We start from the raw sequence: 9,944 nt of genomic DNA on the forward strand, positions 1-9,944 counted from the left end.
AGGTGTCCAGTTTTGTTGAGGAGGTCAGGGGAACTGTCAAGAGTGTAGGTTTTACATTATTCTGAACAACATTTATTGGGATTATTTTGTAACTTATTAAAGTTAAAGTAGAAAACACGATTGCCTTTGGAGAAGGGAGGCTATGATCAGGTGGAGATACAGCACTAGATTCTTATCCAGGGGCCACAGTACATTCATACTGCATATTGCTTTATCCTTCAAATGTAAGATTGTGTAAGGCAACGACAACATCTTGACAGTTAAAGTGTGTTTGCGTGAACAGTCCTGCAATCTAGTGTACTTGAATTAACTATTGTCATGTTCAAATGATTTATTTTGGTAGACTGCAGGAAAAGCGATGTGTGGTGACTCCCAATGGAATGCAGCAAGAGAGACTTCAAAGCGGGCCAACAAGTTGGATGAAGAAGGTGTGGAAATTGCTGTGTGTAGACATGGATTTCTTCTCAAAGGTTGGTATGGGTCTGATTAAGTAGTAGTAAAAAAATAAAATATGTATTTATATTATGATCTAATGCCTTTCTTTCATGTGCTTTGTGCTTTTTTTTTAAAGTCTGAATATGTATAGAAGAGAAATCTTTGCATATCCAATGTTTCTCCAAAAATTATTCCAGAGTGCTACATTTTTGGCCATGGATGTGACCTGCCGATATGTGCCATATTTGACAAAAGTGTCAGAGGCCCTGACTCATCTATAACCCCTTCAGGATATGAGGCATTGCTTGTCTGTGATGCATGCCAAAGCCCACAATACAAAATGCGAGGCGATGCTTTTAGCTACTTGACCTTTACATTTTAGAGTATGATGTGGCAAACTGAGAGTAAAATGGCATAAAAAATGACAATAGCCATACCACAGTGGTCTGGACTGATCCATACAACAACCTAGGAGTGTGTTTAAAGTTTTTCTGTAGCCCCTAAGTCCTGCCCTCTAAAGTTGGTAATCTCAGGATATGCTTCAATAACGTGTGTCCACACCGCTTTACACATTATCTTCTTCCTGTAGATTCTGTGGACTGCAAGGAACCAGGAGGGCGCGGGCACCACTCTCGGTAAAGAAGTAGAGCAAGTGAATAGTTTTATCTCCAGATGTGCCCTTACCGCCAAGTCAGGTTTGTAAGCTTATTTCCCCTGCCAGCCTGCAAATGTACATGTTTTACAAAATTGTATTGTGATTTTGTTTTTTTCTTCACAGTAAGAACTGACATGCTGACTGTCCATGCTATGGGGTGGAATGAACAGAAAGAGAATGGCCTCCATATAGCCTTGTCTTCTAGAAGGTATGTTCACGTACTGAAGATGAAGCAGTTACATTTAAAAATAACTTTTACTTATTATACCCAAAATGCATCACGTTGTTATAGTACCCCCTACTAGACATTGTAGCGTTACAGGACCTCTGGTAGTTTAAAAGACTGCCTTCTGTATTGCTGTTTTCAGACAGTAGAGAAGACTGTGGATGTAGCTGAGAGCCTGAAGACGATGCAGGAGCAGTTGCATTGCAGTGATGACATGCTGAAACAATGGGCTGTTGATGTCAAGCAGTGGGCCAGTAGCAGTAAGGAAAATACTTAATATATATAAACACTCTCAGTCACTTGGTTCAGGCAGGAGGACTCCGTATGTATTTACTTGATACTTTATTCACACGGTACAATACATCATTGTAACATTTGATTTGGCATTATGGTTCTGCTTGCATCGGCTCCCTGCCGCACCCAACGGAGACACCGTCTCGACCTCCGAGCAGCGACGCATTCCCCCTACGACAGGAAACACAGAACCAAGGGTGGAGGCCGGGGAGGCGGAGGCAGCAGATTAAACAGAAGCACCTTGTGTCGCACTAGCAAGGAGAGTGCAGCGATATCCTCATTAAATACCCGCCCTGCTAAGGTGTGCCCCTATTGCGTGATGACGCACTGCCAGTGACACGCTGCTAATGACACGCTATGTCTCGCGTCCCCCTGCCTGAACCAGCTCCGCTTGTTTCAGGCAGGAGGACTCAGTATGTATTTACTTGATACTTTATTCACACGGTACAATACATCATTGTAACATTTGATTTGGCATTATGGTTCTGCTTGCATCGGCTCCCTGCCGCACCCAAAGGAGACACCGTCTCGACCTCCGAGCAGAGAGCAGCGACGCATTCCCCCAACACAAAACCACATGCCAGACAAGACAATGCATGAGACTGCTGTGTGTATGTGGTGCCCCTGTTGTGCTAGAGTCGACTAGCTGAGCGTCGTGTTAGCCATACTTACCCTCAGCATCGCATTTCAGAGCAGACTGTGCCCCTGCTGCATCTATAGTGAATGTATTGAAATTGAACAAGCGTGATTACTGACTGAGGCATGGCCTCGACTACCCAAATGAGGCACGACCTCAACTTCCCAACTGAGGCACGGCCTCGACATCCCAACTGAGGCATGGCCTCGACATCATCGTCACCTGTCGCTCCACATGCTGCATACCTGCGCTCGGCCAGCCACCAGACGAAACATTTTGTATTAAGCATTTGAACACCTTAACATGGAGTGAGTGAATACATAGCCTGAAATACAAGAACGAGAAGAGTGAACGTTATTAGAGGTTGGAAGAGTGAAAGCCATCCTCCTGGCTGTCCAGAACATCCCTGCATTCAGGCTGATGTAACAATGAACCGTTGCACATGACCACTACCCATACTTTCCGCGTAGATGACGAAACCACTTGAGACGCCGACGTAGCCGCTCCGATTCCAAACGAGTGCGCCGTGTAGCTACAGTTTAGGATCCAAACCACAGCGCCGGCACAGGATTCCAAGCCGCCGGTGAACCAGTAGCCGTCATGGCTTCCCGGCATTGGTAACGAACGGGGCTCGCTCATTACCGTTGATGAACGCCAACGGAGGTATTTCACGATGGAAGAGAGGGAACAGAAAGAGGATTAATCTGTGATATCACGACAGGAATAGGCTACCCGCACTTGCCCCTTTTAAGACCCACGGTGGACATGTGCGAGTCTATGCCTCGACATCCCACTGGAGGTGTTGCCTCCACGTCCCACTCGAGGCACTGCCTCGACGTCCCACTGGAGGCACTGCCTCGACATACCAACTGAGGCACTGCCTCGACGTCCCACTGGAGGCACTGCCTCGACATACCAACTGAGGCACTGCCTCGAACATACCAACTGAGGTACTGCCTCGACATACCAACTGAGGCACTGCCTCGACATACCAACTGAGGCACTGCTTCGACATCCCAACGTTGACGGTGACTGCGTTGCCTGATGCGCACGTGCTCCTGGCCAGCCACCTGACGAACTTTCATTTGTAAATATTAGCAGGCAATGCATGACATGAAGTGAACATTACGTAGTTTGAAGGTAGGGAGGGTAGATGCCATCCTCCTCTGCCTTCCATCACATGACTGCATTCGCTCTAATGTAACATTGCACTGTTGCAGATCAACGACCCAACACTGAGCAGTGAGCCGAGACCACTTGAGATTCCAACGTTGTTTAGGGTCCGGACCACAGGGCCGGCACAGGATTCCAAGCCTCCCGGTGACAGTTATGTAGTCATGCTTCCCCGGCATATGTGACGAACAGGGGTTCGCTCACTGCGGTTGTTGAACGCATACAGCGGAGGTGGTGCACCATCTAAATGAGGGGACAGAAAGCGGAGTTAATATACCATGTAACAAGAGTACCCGCACCAGCTTCACACTAGTACTACGTTAAGAATGCGTGTGTCTATGGTTAAGTCGCTTCCAGGGTGAGAATGTGCAAAGGTCAAGGTTGGAATGTGACATCACTTACGTTGTTAACCAACCCGGGAAGAAATGCAGCCCACAAACATTTGCCCGTGATGCACGTCCAGCTTGTAAGACGTCTCACTACTGTTAATCTAATGCCCTTGATCGTTACTGTGTCTTCATTATCACAAGACACAACGATGTCTCTTCCTGCACCATATTACATTTGTTACATTTTGTATTTAGTCATTTAGCAGACAAGCTTGTCACAGCTGCAGCAACCCTTGTATCTTATCACATCATATTAGTTTAGCCCACGTCAGAGAGCTACAGGGATAGGAACAAATTCATATTCAGTCTTAATGACGAATGCGCAAACACCAGGTCAGACTGGGCCCTGAATTCTCAGGACAAGACAACGCAAGCAACCTGGCATAACGTGAGAACACACAGAACATAGATTACATCTTAACAAAGCTAAATGTTAAACCTCCTGAATAGATAATATCCAATACAGTATACTGGACCTCTAATACGCCTTGTACAACCTATACCAACCTTATAGACCTAAGAGTAATATAATGCACACACTACCCCTACTACCCTATGACAAGTGGGGTACAATTAGTGGGATACAGTCGAACAGTGCTGTGACATGCAATCGCCCGCCGAACTCCATTCCACGAGCCCTTCATTTGCATAGAATCCCCAACACAATGTACCGACAGGGAGCTAAAGTTGCACCCCGGACGTACAGAACGACACCCGTTCATAGCCCGCAGAGCACGGCCCAGATTGCAATCGGATTGCAACCCTCATGCGACAAGATTGTGCAGCAGCCCGCAACCGATTTAGCCATGGCCACAGATGGGAACGACGACCGACCATGAGACGATGCGCATGGGAAAGTAGGACGCCCGAGCAACGACAATGAAACGCACCGAGCCGGTGCAAGAACGAAAAAAAAAAAATCCAACACAAAATCGTCTGGCAGGTGCAGCACCAGCACTCTGCACCCGTCCAGCTGACCTACGCAAGACTCGGACGGAATGTCGAAATGCGCACCCGCTACGACGCTGACGCCATAAGAACATGAAGACATCCGCGATCGCCGTTTAATCCCGACAGGTGCCACTGCGACTGTTTAGGGCATACCTGACGCATCGCGAGGCGCCTGCCAGAGCCATGCAGCGCCAACGATGTCGACTGATATTGCCGAAACACACAGGATCAGGCAGATCAAGCAAAATGCCAGGCCCTGTAACCCTGTCAGTCACCCCAGATCAGCCGTTCCTTAAAGACTCAGTTTCCCCTAAATGCAAAATTACGGGTAAATATGTGCTATTGTGTTAACATTTGAATGAGTTAGACACGTTCATCTCGAAGACGAGTTCTTTCGGAATCAGCTACGTACGGTAGCAGGTCGACTGACTGATTCCATCCCATACATTCCTGTAGCGTCACAGTGCATTCCCCTGTTGAAGCCCAGCTTCAATGGACTTCGAGGGGGCTGCTTCCAACAGTTCTTCGAAACTCTACAGTCAATGGATAATGCTGCGATCATACAATTACACCACATCCCTCGTTTCAGTTCACCTAATTCCCACATTCCCTTTGAGTTTTGTTTCTTCCTTAGTTCGTTCGTTCATGTATCCATTCATTCAGTAGCCCAGGCTATTGTCGTAGGCTGACTAGCCAAATAAATGAATATTTAGGATAAGACTGAAAATGAGCTTCCCCTATTCGAAGACCAGCAGCCGCCACTGCCTCAGATATGTAATGGTAGCTGTGCCACCGACTAAAGAAACACAGACCAATCGCGGCCCACAGATACCCCTGCCAGATCCTTGCTAGCCCTAGCGACACATCGGGCTCCTGAGAAAACATTTGCAGTAGCACACACTAGTGACACACTAGTGACACACTAGAGTGGACATTTACCCAACCATAAGTTTGATCTGGTTTTATGATTAAAACCTTCGCATTGCATTAACATTCAGTCATGTAGCAGACACTTATCCAAAGCGACTTCCAAGAGAGCTTTAGTGCTAGTTCAAGACCATAAAAACGAGACATCCCCAAACAAACGACGTCCAGGCCGAGGCACAGCCCACTAGACCAAGGGAAACGCCCGCACCAGAACACGCCACCCACCGAGCCCAGCAAGCGCGGCTAACCACTCCGGATCCAACACGGACCAGTCCAGAGTCGATAACCACATAGACATGCAGGTTAGATCCCGCGAAGAACGCTGTGCTACACGCAGACAGAGATAACCCGTCGTCCCGCCGAACCACGGCCAGGCGGCCACAGACCTACATTAGACCAAGTGTTCCCAAAGATTCAGCCCCACACAGCGGAAAACCGCCAAAGAACGACCTTACCCGAAAACACAAACAGCAGATTAAACAGAAGCACCTTGTGTCGCACTAGCAAGCAGAGTGCAGCGATATCCTCATTAAATACCCGCCCTGCTAAGGTGTGCCCCTATTGCGTGATGACGCACTGCCAGTGACACGCTGCTAATGACACGCTATGTCTCGCGTCCCCCTGCATGAACCAGCTCCGCTTGTTTGTAATGCATATCTGTAGCTTAAATGTTAAAAGTTTATTTATTTTATCTTTAATCAAGGAAGTGCAGCACCTGGTCCTGTTGATGCTCAAAGTTTGCAGATCACAATCGAAGCACTCTTTGTGAGCATTTGTAAGAAAAAGCACTACCTTTACAGACAGAATGGTATGTATAGTGTTGTCACGGAGCGCACGGCGACTTTGCGCCGGTCTGCCTCACCGGAATTCTAAGACGCACCTGTTTTGATATGGGACTAATTAGGACGGCTATATAAGCCGAGATGTTTCCGACTTCGTTGTGGAGTCTTATTCTTGTTTCATGTTTTTGGCTGTGTGGTGTCTGACCTTTGTTTTGTATAACCCTGTTTATTTCAAGTAAAGTTCAAGTTCAATGTCTCATTAAAATCATGATTGTACTGTTGTACAAGCAAATCTTCCAGCTTCACAACTGATATTCTGTTGACAGTAACGTTTTGACGCCCACTGCTGTCTGTCATGACACCATCATCTAGAGGACCATTAACAACCCACCCCAATAGGGTCTTCACTGCATAGGGCCCCTTTTCACGACTGTTTATAATTTCCCATGGCTCTATTGCTTTAGGAGCATTGTTTCCAATCAACAACTCCACCTCAGCTTTGATTTTCGGGATCTTGTTATCATTCAAATAAGGCCACCTGGATAGCTCTTCTGTCTTTGGAATGCTGTCGGTGTCCACAGGCATAATCTTTTGTGTGTACACCTCAGGGAGTGCAATAAAGTTGTTTTCGTTCAGTGCACTAACCTCTATTCCATTTGCCATGTAGGCTTTCACAGATTGTTCTTGACTCATTGTCCTTAACAGGATATTGGTCCTTTTTCCTCTGATGTTAAGCTTGTTCAGGAGGTTTTCTGTGCAAAAAGTAGCAGAGCTGCCAGGATCTAGAAAGGCGTAGGTGTTAATGATCTCACTACCTCTTGTGCTTTTCACTTGAACAGGTACAACGGCCAAAGTGCATTTCTGTACAGGACCGACCCCAGTATGTCCATCAGTTTTGACAGACACCTGCATGCTGTTCAGTGTTGTCTCTTTGGCTTCCTTTGTTTCTTTTGCTTTGATGTGCAGGGCGCTTTGATGCTTTTTGTCACAGATGTTGCACTGAAGACGTTTCAAACAGTTCTTGCTGATGTGTCCAGCCTTTGCCAAGCATCCAAAGCAGACTCCGTTCTGCATCAGGAATTCAATTTTCCCTCTATGTGGCTTTGAATTAAACTGAGAACAAAGACATGAGCTCATGCTTACCATTGCAGAAGAGACATGCTTTCTTTGGCACCGTGTTTTGGTTTGCTCTAGGTTTGTCTTGTGTCATAGTCTCTTCTGACGTTCGTTGGATCGGCTTCACGTCGACTTGTGTAGCAAAACTATCTTTAGGATGTGGCTTCATTCGGGGTCTGGATTTGACCTTGCTGGAGCTGGATTCCTGAATGTCACCAAAAACCGGATCTGAGACAATAGTTGCTTGTTTTTCGATGAAAGATACTAGGTCAGCCATTCTCACTCTGGTATTGCGTTGTTGTATTTCACAGGCTTTTGAACGCCATCTTTCTCTTAATTTATATGGCAATATGAAAAGGATAGTTTTCATGTTAGAAATTGTGTTTAACTCCTCCATGTACTGAAGCTGTTCCATGGCATTGCAGCAACTTCTCAAAAACAATGCAAAGTCCTGTAAAGCTCTTGGTTCTTCTGATTTTATCACTGGCCATGAGAGGGCCTTTTCGACATAGGCACATGAGATCCTGTAGGCATTTCCGAAATGTTCTTTAAGCAATTGCCTTGCTTTTCTGTAGCCTCTATTTGCATCCATGAATTGGCAACTTTTGACTAGCTGCTGACCTTGTCCCTTAGTGTACTGGATGAGAAATTGTAGTCTGTCTTGGTTGTTGTCTGTTCTGCTTTCAATTATGTGTTCAAACGACTGAATAAAGGGATTGTACTGCAAAATATTTCCATCAAAAACCGTAAGATCTCCCTTCGGCAAAGTATGCAACAATTGTTGCTTCACTAGAAGACTTGTCAATTGGTTTTGCTTCTCAAGAATTTTGGAAAGATTGTCAGGTTCTTGTCCTCCCTGTGGTAATGAAAAGCTTTCTGAAGATGGTTTCCGAGTGCCCTGTTTGTAGACTGGTCCAGCCCTGGCAGACCCTACGTAATATGGCGTTCTAGCTGTTGTGAGCACACCAGGGAATTGCACATGAACTCCATCTTTAAGCCTTATATCTCTAACATGTTCAGCAATCGGTTCAGAGCTCTTTTCAATATTTTCTACGAAGTACGAATTCATTGCGTTCCACTCTGTACTGTGCATTGCGTCCAATGTTGTATTATCAACGGCCTTTGCTTTGGCATTTTTTAGATAGTTAATTTTGGCTGTTGTTGCAGACAATTCCGCTTGTAGATCAAGAGTCTCCATTCTCTTTCGGAGTTGATCTTGCTCGTCCTGTAATGCATGCCTTTTCTGCAAAACTGCAGCCTTCGCGAGTAGTGCTTCTCTTTCTGCTTCTGCACAGATGCGCACAGATGCCGTGGACAAAACTGACCTGTTGCTGCCCGAAGACAGCCTATTGCCCATCATGCAAGGGATTCTCAATTGGATTTACCCACTCCGTGACATTGGACAAAAACCTGTTTATCTGTTCAAGCCTCGGTGCAAACCAGGATTTTGTATCCTCGTTTCTATCTTCCTCTTCTAACGTTTCTTGGTACGAAGCATGAAGAGATATGTATTCCTCCAACATAGTATTATACGAGACCATATTACATTTCACTTCATGAAGACTTGTATCGTCAACCATCAGAGCCTTTACAATGTTCATTCGTCTCGTAAGATGAGACAATTTGCCCGACCTCGATGAGCGCAGTTTGGTTGTTTCATTTAGGTTTTTTTCATGTGGGCCCGAACTCGCCTCTTCTACGGAATCAGCCATCTTATTCCAATTTATAATACAAGCAAAAATATATTTTCAAGTTCATCCGTAGAAGCCCTTTTTCTCTCTCCTCTATGTTAATTGTGTTACTCCATATGTATACCCACACGGCTTCAATTCACCGACGTTAACTCAAACATTAAGCATAGGGTTTCTAACCCAAAACATTTTGTCTTTCTTGGGTTCAAAAGCGCAGAAAAAAGGTCTTCAAAAGTACAGTCCATCCAGATTGCATTTCATGCAACGAAAATCGTACATACCTCCGATTGAGTTTAATTGATTTGTTTGTTGCGCTATGCGCTGCTGCGTTGGCTTGTTCCTCAATGAAAACTTCACACTAATTCAAGGGTGCCTGATCCAGGGGTAATCCACAATCCATATCCAGCAATAATCCATCCAAAGGTCCAAAGTTGCACATCATTGACTTTGTAATGGCTAAAAAACTTAGCTAATTTGTTTAACCACGTCTTGTTGGTCCGGTGATGTATCTTGACGCGTGATCTACATAGAGTCCAGGAGATGTGGATTTAGTGAACTTGATTCCATTTATTTCGCAAGCTCCATCAAAGATAAAGTAAAGCATGAAAGTCTTGTTTTGTTATAATTTCAAGGCTCTGCACGTTTCCCTGGTCACGCTTCCCGATCAC

General features: G+C 45.6%; 2 long non-coding RNA genes across 2 annotated transcripts; one reads left to right on the top strand and one right to left on the bottom strand.

Annotated features, from left to right (window-relative positions):
• Positions 1–341: 341 nt before the first annotated feature.
• Positions 342–1,298, top strand: LOC146253721 (uncharacterized). Its single transcript, XR_014731715.1, has 3 exons — positions 342–470; positions 1,025–1,130; positions 1,214–1,298. It is a non-coding gene; the product is annotated as an uncharacterized LOC146253721 (long non-coding RNA).
• A 357-nt stretch (positions 1,299–1,655) lies between these two features.
• On the bottom strand, positions 1,656–4,436 carry LOC146253722 (uncharacterized). The gene is made up of 3 exons (XR_014731828.1): positions 2,493–4,436; positions 2,283–2,324; positions 1,656–1,781 (listed from the first exon to the last, which is right to left on the bottom strand). It is a non-coding gene; the product is annotated as an uncharacterized LOC146253722 (long non-coding RNA).
• Positions 4,437–9,944: the final 5,508 nt, after the last annotated feature.

Source organism: Hypomesus nipponensis, chromosome 17 (assembly GCF_054491055.1).
Source record: "Hypomesus nipponensis isolate SF chromosome 17, ASM5449105v1, whole genome shotgun sequence".
NCBI lineage: Eukaryota > Metazoa > Chordata > Actinopteri > Osmeriformes > Osmeridae > Hypomesus > Hypomesus nipponensis.